The 12,621-nt window shown below is 39.8% G+C and overlaps 1 protein-coding gene across 6 annotated transcripts in view; it reads right to left on the bottom strand.

Annotated features, from left to right (window-relative positions):
• Nucleotides 1-12,621, bottom strand: part of KMT2C (lysine methyltransferase 2C) — a 334,572-nt gene that overhangs the window by 109,012 nt on the left and 212,939 nt on the right. The window lies entirely within an intron of this gene.

Here is a 12,621-nt window from a genome sequence, read left to right as displayed (position 1 = left end):
TTGAAATATATTAAATAATTTTGCTGCAGAGAGAACACACTTCTCCAGAAATTAAATATTTCAAGTCAATTTAAAATGTAATAGAAATTTAAATTTGAATATGAAATATCCATCTTTCAAAACAAAATGCATTATATATGATTATGAACCACATTGTTATAGTTTAAATTTCCAATTGAATCCAAGTTTTATTGTAGCTCAGAAACACATTTGAATTCTGTGTCAGATAAATTTAATTAAAAACACACCACTTCCACAATAGTATGAACAAATTAATTACATCAAAGAGATGCATTAATTATATTTTGGCTTTTAATTAATGCCCATTACAGCACAACACTGGAGAAAAAGTTCTATTCAGTTCACTTATATCAAAACCATGGTAATAATTATGTACTTTGACATAAACAGGAAGTTCTCATTCTCCATCATATTCTTGAGTCCTCAGAACTGAACAGCACAGCTGCAACTAAATTACAACAAAAGGAAACAGAACATCAACAAAGGTCAGGATAGCTTACTAAATCACCAGTGGCTGTGTTTAGCAACCGAATGCCTCCTTTATGAAATATACTTTAATCAGAAATAAAGATGAACAAAACATAAGCTTTCATCTCGTTTCAATGTTTAATAAAATACCACATATGATCTTTTCAGATTGCAATTGTGTCATTTCTAGTGAGAGGAAAAACAATATATACTGGGACTCTGAAATAACTTGATAGTTATAAATCTAACTCTTCTTGTATTAAAAACAACCCTCCTAATAACAATAAAAACATAACAGCCTCTTCCCAGCCCCACATACCAACAAAAGTCCCCTCTATCTAGGTTCTCACATCAACAATCATGATCATAGTATCTGAGCACTTCCGCCGTGATTAAAAGTGATTAAAAAACCACTACAACAGAATACACAATAGAAAACATATACAATGAATGCAACACAGTGTTTTGCGCTCTCAGTAGTATGGACAAAACAGAATCTGTATAGGTCAAAATCATTTTGGGGAAAGACTGTAGAAGAGGTTTCACTGGGATAGTCTTAGGAGGGATCTGCTAAAAACCCTTGGGTTGGATTCAGATATATAGAGAGATCTCTTTAATACTATTAGAGAGATAAACACTACTAGGAATAAAGAAAAGGAGTACTTGTGACACCTTAGAGACTACCAAATTTATTTGAGCATAAGCTTTCGTGAGCTACAGCTCAGAATAGTCTCATAATGGGAGACTAACAGAGACTGGAGAATAAATGCTATTAATACTGGTAGGGTCCACTTATTGCTGGATGTGACAAATGACAGTTTTCATTGTCAAAACATTACTGAACCAATAATGGGTGATTCAATTTCAGACTTGGTTTTGGTAAGGAGTGAGGACATCGTAGAAGAGCTGATAGTAAAAATAACCTTGCATCAAGTAATCATGAGTTGATTCAGTTTAAATTAAATAGAAGGCTAATCAAAACCAGGTTATCGGCTATGTTTTTTTTTTTTTTTTTGCTTCAAAAGGGCATTGTTTGGGAAATTAAAGGAATTAGTAAAAGAAGTCATTGGACAGCGCACGTCTTAAATGTGGAAGAGGCTTGGAATTTCTTGAAGTCAACTATATGAAAACTATCGCAATTTGCATCCCAAGCAAGGGGAAAAAAATGAGGGGAAAGGCTCCAGATGAATAGCCACCTCAAAGGCGGTTCACAGTAAGCAGAGAACCTAAAGGGAATGGAAAAACAGACTGATCAGCAAAGAAAGCTACATCTTGAAGATAAGAAAATGTAGGAATAAAGTGAGACTTGATAAAAGTCAAACAGAATTAGCTTATGTGAAAGAAATTAAGAAATGTTTTTACTTATATAAATAAAATGAGAGTAAGGAAGAATGAGGATGGGCCACTATGCAGGGTGAATGAGGAAGAGTTTATAGATAATCTAGGTATGCCCCAAAAACTAAATGAATACTTTGCCTCCGTTTTCAATATGGAACATTGGCAAGAAATCAGGATGGTTGATGGACATGAGTGCACAGAAATGGAAATTACCACATCTGAAGTGGTAGAAAACTCAAAGATCTTAATGTGCTCAGATTAGGGGACCAGATAATTTCCATACCAGAATACAGAAAGAACTGGAACATAAGATTTATAGTCTGGTAGCAAGGACTTTAACAAATCTTTCTATTCAGCAGTACTACTGTAAGACTGAAAAATAGCTAACGTTGTACCTATATTTAAGAAAGGAAAAATAAAGTAATTGGGGCAATTACAGACCCGTTAGTCTAACTTCAGTGGGATATACGATTTTGGAATAAATTGTGAAGGAAAGAATAATTAAATTAATGGAGATAAATGGAAAAGGGGATATAATGCTACATGTGTTTACCAAAGGCAGATCGTATTAGACCAGGGGTGGGCAAACTACAGCTCGCGGGCCGGATCTGGCCCATCAGGGCTTTGGATCCAGCCTGCGGGATTGCCTCCAACGGTGCCACAGGCCCTGCGCCACTCTCAGAAGCGGCTGGCACCATGTTCCCGGGGCCTGAGGGGGCAGGGGGGGCAGAGGGCTCTGTGCATTGCCCTTGCCACCAGCCAGCGCCCCCGCAGCTCCCATTGGCCAGGAATGGGGAACCGCGGCCAATGGGAGCTTCGGGGGAGGTATCTGGAGGCTTAACAAGGGCAGCGCGTGGAGCCCTATGCACCCCCCCCCCCCGAATGGGCTGCTCAGGGATGTGGTTCTGGCCGCTTCCCGAAGTTGTGCAGCATGGGGCCAGGGCAGGCAGGTAGGGAGCCTGCCCTGGCCCCGGTGTGCGTTGCTGCCACACCAGAGCTGTTTTAGGTACGCGGCGCCGGGCTGGAGCCCGAACCCCTCCTGCACCCCGCCCCCCAACTCCCTGCCCTAAGCCCTCTGCCTGCACCTCGCACCCCTCCTGCACCCCAACCCCCTGCTCTGAGCTCCCTCCCGCAGTGCGCACCCTTCCTGCACCCCTACCCTGAGCTCCCTCCTGCACTCCACACCCCTCCTGCACCCCAACCCCCTTCCCTGAGCCCCCTCAAACACCCCACACCCCTCCTCTGCCCCAATCCCTTGCCCTGAGCCCGTTCCTGCACACTGCACCCCCTCCCACACCCCGCACTCCCTCCCGCACCCCAACCCCCTGCCCTGGCCCTGCATACAATTTCCCCACCCATATGTGGCCCTCAGCCAAAAAAGTTTGCCCACCCCTGTATTAGACTAACCTGATTTCCTTCTTTGAGAAAATAACTAACTTTTTTAGATAAGGAAGTGCAGAAGACTAATATACTTGAACTTCAGTAAAGCATTTGACATGGTACCACACAGAAAATTATTAGTTAAATTGGGGATTAGTACAAGACTTGAAAATAGATAAGGATTTATCTTATTCAGTATTTTTATTAATGTCCTTGGTACAAAAAATAGGTGTGTGCTAATGAAATCTGCTGATGACAAAAAGTTGGGAGACTTGCTCAATACAGAAGAGGACTGAAATATTATATAGGAAGATCTGAATGACCTTGAAGACTGGAATAACATAAATGGAATTAAATTCAATAGTACAAAGTGTAAGGTCATGCATGTAGGGTCTAATAAGAATTTCTGCTACAAGCTGGGGGCTCATCAGTTGGAAGCAACAGAGGAGGAGAGACACCTGGGTGTGTGGGTCAATCACAGGATAACGATAAGCCACCCGTGTGATGCGGTTGCGAAAAAAGCAAATGCGATCCTAGGATGTATCAGGCAAGGCATTTCCAGCAGAGATCAAGAAGTATTAATGCCATTGTACAAAGCACGGATAAGACCCCATTTGAAATGCTGTGTACAATTCTGGTCACCCATGTTCAAGAAAGATTAATTCAAACTGGAGCAGGTACAGAAAAGAACTATGGGGACGATCATGGGAAATGGAGATCCTCTCTTATGAGAGAAGACTGAAAGAGTTGGCTTGTTTAGCTTAGCAAAATGAAGGCTGAGAAGAGATATAACTGCTCTTTATAAATACATGTGGGGTGGGGGTGGGAGAGCGAGGAACACCAGGGAGGATGAAGAGCTATTTAAGCTAAAGTACAATGTTGGCACAAGAACAAATGGATATAAACTGACCATGAACAAATTACGGCTGGAAACTAGAGGAAGGTTTCTATCCATCAGAGGAGTGAGATTCTGGACAGTCTCCCAACAGGAGTTGTGGAAACAAACAACTTAATTAGTTTTGAGAGAGATCTGGACAAATTTATTAGTGGGACTGTATGACAGGGTTGCCTGTGATGGTGGTAGCAGGACTCAGCAACCCGGGGGGGAGTCCCTTCCGGTTTAAATCTTGTGTTCCTAATGCTGATGCTTTAGGGCTTCAGATGGTCACCTGCAGGGATCAGGAAGGGATCCCCCAAACATATTCTGGGGTTTTTTTTTAGTCTCCTTCCTAAAAAACCTCAGAGATGGCCACATTTGGAGACGGGAAATTGACAGGGTGGTCCAGTGCTCTGAGGTGGCACCAAGCATTCTCAGTCTCTCATGTGCTTAGCTGTCTGGTTGCTGTTCACATGCTCAGAATCTAACTAAGCACCATATATGGGGTCAGGAAGGAATTTTCCCCCAGGTGAGATTGGCAGTGACCTTGCGGGGAGGTTTCCATTTCCTCTGCAGCATGGAGTATGGGTCACTTGCCAGGATTAATTGGGTACATCTTACTTAATCAATTCCCTGCCATTGCCCGGGTCCTGGGCATTTGGACGATCTTAGTCCCTCCTGTTCTCTGCCTGTGGCACATAATAGTTTAGTCTCTTGTTGGCTGTAATACTTTGGTCTAATTTGGGTTGTTGAGTTTAGCGTAGGGTGTTGGTGGTGGCCTGTGGTTTTCAGGAGGTCAGACTATATGACTTGGTGGTCTTTTTTGGCCTTAAACTCTATGACTCTTGCAGAGCTTAGTTATCACATTATAAAATCACTGACAAATCACTAAAAATACGTTACAAAGTACAATAGCTATTAGAAATGTGAGGTAGACCATAGATTGATTCTACTCAATGTTTGCCTGATGAAAAAAATGCAAAATCGGTTGTGAGATTACTTTGTAGTTAAAAATTTAATTAAACTAAAACAAAAAACAAACCAGCAAAAACACACCAACCTGAAAGCACCCATAAATTACTGTGCTTAGCTACTTAAATAACTAGAGCAGTTATTTCAATATCTTAATTTTAACTACACAGAGTACTTTGCAGTAAAAATTTATAATTCTAGTATTAACATTAAAAAACCCCCACACAAATATTCAGTTTTCTATGCTACATTCTTTTTACAAGCTTCTCTACAGGCTCATATATTAGTGTTAAAATACAGGATACCCTGTGATGGTATGTATACACTGATTTCATAGGAGGATTAGATAACGACTTTCATAGATAACGACTAATGATCCATATCATATTGTCAGGAGAATTTTTTTTTTTTGGTAAAGAATATCCCCAATATCATCCAAGCCACATACTTGCAGAGAAAATTTAGCCCTGAATTGTTTATGTGGATGGAAGTGTTTCTCCGAGTGTGTGTTTTCATTCCTACTGGGTTCAGGAAAACAGGACTTTATGTACATACTTTATAAACAAACAGGACTGCACCCAAGAAATATTCGATTCTATCATCATTTTCTCCTACTAACGGAAACAACCCAGAAAGGTCCCAGTTGGCTAGCCCCTCTTTGGCCCAAGCAGCAACAGTATTATTGCCATAAATGTACATTTAAATGGCACCCATCAATTAATTATTTGAATGTTTATTATACTAACTAATCTCAGATGTTGGTTTTTAGTACTTTTAGAACAAGGGTGCAGATATATCATACTTCTCTTACAATGTGGTGTTTGTGACACATTACTAAGACTCCACTCCAGAAACAAAGCACTTAGGCCCCAATTCAATAAAGTATTTAAGCATGTGCTTAACTTTAAGCATGAGTAGTCACACTGACCTCAACATTAACAAGTTAAATCATACGTTTAAGTGCTTTGCCTGGATTAGAGCCTAGGCAAATAAGGAAAATACTGTACGGTATTACAAACGCTATCTACTATGGAGGGAGGATGAGGTAGAATGGGCAGCTCAGTGAACAATGTGTCTGAGATACTGAAGGATTTTTTTCTGGAATGTATATGCCATATAGTAGAGTACATGTGAACATTTCTCTCTGTCCAAAAGTGGGCATTGTACTTGGAAGAGTGTTTGGGTAGCCCATATATAATAAGTGGGAGGCAGATTTTGTCAATCTGATTTCAGCATGCAATCATGGGTTTATCTAGGAAAAACAAATCTTATGGTCAATTTGCTACATGGTGGTTTCGTGTTAAAAGGATTAATTGTTCACAGCTGTGGACCAGGTAGGCAGAATTATGGTTATTTCTGGAACCTTAATTATGCATTCTTAGGCTTTCATTTAATATAAATGTTCTAGTAAATTTTCTTTCTGAAGAAATTGATAAGGTAAGGTTACACTTACAAAGCTTAGCTTGAGAATTTGCTTTTAAAAATTCCAAAGTGCTGTTTCTGTTTCTTCCCAATACTATTTTAAGTTTCTCTTGCAAAAGTTAGAAAAGAATATAGAAATATCTTATTACCTTGCACATTCACATGTAAACTGAAGACCTCATTTGTAGGCAAAAATCTCTTTTAGAAAAATTGTTCTCCTTTGTAACGGAGAACAATTGAGGCAGTTTATCTATTTGCGTATATGCCAAACAAGTATCTGAAACTTTGAAACAGTGCTCTGTTTTAGTGTGATTATAAATTGACATAAATACATTAAATACATGAATAAAATACGGTGAGAAGCCACATACATGAGTACAGATGGAAGTAGGAAGGAGATATGCTGAGAGCCTAATCCACCATATCTTATGAACAGTAGGTATCTTAGGGTGAAATCCTGGCCCTGATGGAATCACTAGCAAAAAACCCACGGACTTCAATAGGGTCAGAATGTCACTCAGTTACCAATTCTGCTAATACAGAGCTTAAAAGCTCCATGAAGCAGATGTTCCACTGGCATTTTTGCTCTTGCAGAACTTAAAATTTCCTCAGCCACTCTAGTGGGTGTCTCAACTACTGTGAAACTTCTAAATTCCCTCGAACAGATGGGTCTCTCTGAAGAGCTATGGGGAGCTCTCTTTGTTCCTCAAAGAGTCTACAGACTGCCAGCTTCCCAGTAAAGAAAGAAATGGTGGACCACAGGCCCCTTACTGCCTGCCTGTTCTCCCACATTGCGGCCTGTGAACCTCTCATCACTCCATAGCCATCTGCGGGTGGAGGAGATGGAGGTAGTTGCAAGTCAGGACAACCTACAACAAAAGCTAAGAACAATAACCTTGACATTAGGGCATGATGACCCACACAGGCAGCTGGTGATTACAGTCTGATATTTTTGCAGTCTTTCAGGAAATTCCAGGATACATGAGAAGGAAAACATAGCTATAGCAGGTCGAGGGCAGCTGTAGACCTCCTAAGCATAGTTTCCAATACTCAGAACACTCTTTCCTGACGGAGTCTATCCTCTAATGTTTTATTTGTTTGTTTGTTTTGGGGGATATTTTAAAATATTTGATTGTCTAACTATGATTTGGACTGCTGGCCTCCCTGCACTAAAGAATTCCCATTGTGTGTGCACGGCAGGGTGGGGGAAGAGGTGTGGTATACATATGCATGCCTAGAAAAATAAGCATGTCTATTGCTTTGTCTTTCCTGTATAGATCGGCTCCACTCATGAAGGTGAGCCAGGGAACACAGCGCTGGAGATTATTCACCCTACTGCACTCCACGGAGGTGAGAAGGGAAACCTGGCGCTGGGGATTATCCAACCCTACTGCATTCCACGAAGGTGATCTGGGGAAACAGCATTGATTTGATTATTAATTTATTTCACCTTTAGGAATTTGAGCCCAGTTTCACTTTCCCTCTGAAGCAGAATAATGGCGGACAGAAATTGTGAAAAAAACATTTTGAGTGGCTACCAATCCCCTTGTCCTCACTGAGGCTCGCCTCCCCTACACGGGTCCTTCTGGGTCTCAAGAATGGATTTGCAATTACCCCTCTTTACTGCATGAGATCCACATGGATAGATCTGTGTTAGAAGCAAGGGAAGGGGGCTAGGCCCGAAGGCCCTTTGCTGGACTCTCTGGGGTTGACAGAGACTGCAATGTGTCCCATGCTCTCCATCTGCGGGATGTAGCTGAGCTCTGCACGCAGAAGCATGGCTGCTGGTGTGGGCTATAGAGACTCAGGGTTGATCTTCCTTCTGGCTTCACTACCGTTATGGAGCTGGGGCTGCTTGCCCCAGAGCCAGTTTTTTTGCAATCCTTTCTGCCCCCTTTCCTGCTGTGGGAAGGACGCAAGGCAATTTCCACCAGCCTGGGCTGCATCTTGCCCAGCAGAGCCAATATCTCCAATCCTGCCTGGTTCCTTTCTTGCTCAGAGGAGAGGGGAAGAGCCTCCAATCAGACTGCGTTATGAGGGAAACTGCACTCACCCTACAGAGCTAGTCGAATTCCCCAAAGAAACACTCACTAAGGGGTGAAGCAGGAGGCACAGACCCTTCCACTTGCCTCTGCCTTTCTCGGTCCAGCTCTCTCCCAGAAGCCTGCAGGGACACCAGACATTGCAAATGCTTCAGAGGGGACGTAGAGCTGAGGGGACAGCTCCTCACAAGGCAAATGCAGCCCCATGGACACGACTGGGGATTAGATGGACACATTATTAAGCCAAATTGTTAGTGAGCCATTTGATACAAGGTCTTGAATTTCCCTCAGAAAAGTTCTGCAGCAGGGAGACCTGGCTGAGCCACCAGGGAGGCAGAAAAAACTGGCAGGAGCTTCAAAGAGCAGGGCATTCTCCTGCTGCCAGTGACTGACAGGTCTGCTTCTGCTCCCACACTGCAAACAGGTTTACGTGTTCATTGTAACATGTCTGTGGACATTAGCAAGCAGAAGTGAAATATCTATAATTTTTCAAATTAATTTCCAATGAACTCCTTGTACAATTACTCTCAAACTTCACCACAATAATTCTCCTTTGGCAGAACACAATTTGTGAAATTATATACAGAATACTTTTGTTTCTCTGAAGTTAGGAAAGGAATTGTATCCAAAAGAGGATTATGAAACAGAAAAACTAGTGACAATTTTAACTATGGAGTTGCTCCTGTAATTCCGTAATGTGTGAATCAACTTCCAAAAACAAACTGAGTACTTGATGGCAGAGAAAGAAGATAGTGTGAATGTCTAATCTACTAAAAAATAGAAAAGTAGATATTTATATTCATAGAATCATAGAATATTAGGGTTGGAAGAGACCTCAGGAGGTCATCTAGTCCAATCCCCTGCTCAAAGCAGGACCAACACCCACTAAATCATTCCAGCCAGGGCTTTGTCAAGCCGGGCCTTAAAAACCTCTAAGGATGGAGATTCCACCACCTCCCTAGGTAAGGTGGAATCTCAGTTCAGAATATCTCAGATATTCACCCCAGTTTGAAAGAAAAAACTAGATCTCTATATTTAATATCCAATTTTTTAAAATTGAGTATAATAAAACACCAGAGGATACAAATACTGTGTGTGTTCTCAGGTACTCTTGAAATATCTTCACAGGAGGTTAATTATTCTCATCCACAATTGCTGATTTGCCACAAGTACAAGATTTTTAAAACAACATTGACTCAAGGCAAATTGTATCAATGCAATTCTGGATGCTACCAATCAGTACAAAGTTTAACACATGACTTACCCAGCTGGGATTTTTCTGATTGCTTATACATCACTCTAAAGGGAAATTGTTTACCAGTAACTGGACTTTTCTAAAGCTAGTATCCTCTACAGACCCACATTCAAAAGATCTCAGTCCCTTAGCAAAGGAACAGACTAGGAAGTTAATACTGTAAAATTGAGAACCCTCATTGGAAAGAATTACTGCATTATCTCCAGGATTTGCATATATATATGTACATATAGTACATGCCTCAGTATATAATGACCTACAATAATAGAAGAGTATAAAAGAATAAACGCAGAATCTCTAATCTCTGAGAAGTAGAAGTGCGATTCCAATGGTGAAACAATCTTTAGAAAACATCAATTACAGAAAAGCAAATTCCTTTTCTCAAAAGATAAGTATCCTCTATAGATATCTAGGTCTCTTAATTAACACACTCAAGTCAAATCTGTAACAAGATAATAGGAACAAAATTAAGAAACGATCAGCTAAGAGCACAAAAACATAAGATGATCCAGTTGTAACAAAAACTAGTATAATAAATGAGAGAAAAGCCAGGTTTACTTTAAATTTATACTTTAATCAAATATCCTTAGATTCTTTCTTACTTTTTGTTCAGTCCTTCCTCAGGCAAATTTCCACCAACTTCAATGGAAGTTTGACAGAGTTAGGACTGAAAAACAAATGAGTAACAACTGAGGAGTTTAGGATTTGGACCAAAACCTTTGCAGATGCTTTTCTTACAATGAAATTGCTACTGGAATGATCCAAGTTCCAACTTAGCATATTAATGGCATGATTCAAAGTCCACTGAAGTCAATGGGAGTCTTTTCACTGACTTCAATAAACCTTAGATCAGCCTTTAGTCCTCACGTGGAAAATTATTTTTTCCCCAACTTGGGCAAAGTAAAAAATTGAGAAATAAACAAACTCTGAATGAGTTGTGTGCTATGTGACCAGTGTATTGTATTTTTCTTAACAATGTAAATGGGAGCCATTTAACCACTGGAAATGATTATCCAGACAAATCCATGTTTCCGCACACTCAAATAACCATACATGTACTATTTCAACTGTTAGACATTAAAACATTAACTAAATGCGTTTATTTGAATATTTGATCCATTATGACCACTCCTCAGAGTATTAATACATCCCGAAATCATGAAGTGCTTCAAGATGCATATTTCAAAGAAATGAACTGGTGACTCTTTTTTCTTTTTAAAATTAACATGGAAATTAAATGCTAAAATTATGTTATGACAACATTATGACTGGTATTTTGTTTGCTCTAGCCATAAAATTCAATGTTATGGTTCCCACAGCAATTGTAACTTGGCTATATTACACGCACTGTATATATCAAGATGTTCATGTCAATAGTAGAGGAAGTGTGCAGTATGTACAACATAACTCAGTGCTTTTTGTTGACTTTTTTTTTTAAATGTTCAGTTATTTTCCTTCACCACTGATGTATATTATTACTGAATTAAAGCTGGAAAGAAATAAGAAACTGTTAATGTGATTTTAGTAGAATTCACAGAAAGCCATTTCACACATTAAAATATGGCCATTTATCCAAATCTGTCCTTTGTGCTCCCCTCTTACAGGCTCTCCAGCAGCTGTTAACTAACAAACATTATCACCAGAACTGTGGCTGAGTTCTCACAAGTCATGGGGGCAGTAGCATAAGTAACATTTAGTTTGCTGATGTCCAAAATAAAGATGTTACCACCCATTGATATGCTCTCTCCCCATCACACACACAAAAAAGCATTTTAAGGTCATTTTAAACTACACTAGAAAAAAATCTGTATTACAAACTAAGTAAACTTTAACAGGAAAATGCATTTTATTTTCAAGACATTTAAGTATAGAAACAATGTCATATCATTCTAAAATATGTGAATGTTCATTTAAATATCGTAAGGAGATATTAGAGCAGGGGCAAGTACAGTTTCTTCTAGTAGATTAGCTGCAAATTTCTGATTTACTGCATATTTCCAGCCAAATTCATTATGTTTACATACAGTGAAAGCCACTGAGAAATGCACCAAACCCCAGCTGATTGAATGATCTTGTATGCAATTTGCTGCATTTACTGTAGAGGATTAAATTAGTCTTGGATTCTTAATCCTTGGAGAACACTGTTTATCACCTCTTAAAAAATATCAGGCTTTGCTTTGAGCTTGTGAATAGTCTTAAATAAGGACACTTCTACACTACAAACTTGCATGGGCGCTGCTGCGCCGACACAGCTGCAACACACCGTCGCACTCCTGGTGAAGACGCTTTAAGACGAAAGGAGAAGCTCTCCTGCTGAGATAGCACTGTCTATATGGAGGGTTACGGTCAGTATAACTACATCACTTAGGGGTGTCTGGATTTTTCAAACTCCTGAGCAATGTAGTTATACCAAAGTAAGTATGTAGTGTAGACCTTGCTAAATCAGTAATATGTAAAGCATCATATAGATTTTACAAGTCTTTCCTTTACAAAAAACAAAATTATGAGCCTACGATGATCAGAAGCATAAAATGAAATTTTGTGATCTTGACTAATGAAGTACTAATTTTACTAGTCACAGTACAATATTTCTTGTGAAGAATTTGCAATAGCAAAATAAATGAGAAAGATGTGTAAACAATTTGTTTTCAAACTATATCTTTAGTGTGTATTATAGATGATGCAGTAAGCTACTTACTCTTGAGGACTATGATCAAATCTAACCCAAATCACAATTGCAATGACTTGTACCAGATAGTTCCTAATAGATATCTGTCAACGTAACAAAATCAGATCATTTGCCATAATCACAAATTTCTGCCCAGGGAAAATCTCTCAGCACAAGG

This window comes from Eretmochelys imbricata, chromosome 2, assembly GCF_965152235.1.
Source record: "Eretmochelys imbricata isolate rEreImb1 chromosome 2, rEreImb1.hap1, whole genome shotgun sequence".
In the NCBI taxonomy this organism is placed as follows: domain Eukaryota; kingdom Metazoa; phylum Chordata; order Testudines; family Cheloniidae; genus Eretmochelys; species Eretmochelys imbricata.
The sequence above is the reverse complement of the archived record's forward strand: the minus strand, read 5'-3'. Positions and strand labels throughout refer to the sequence as shown.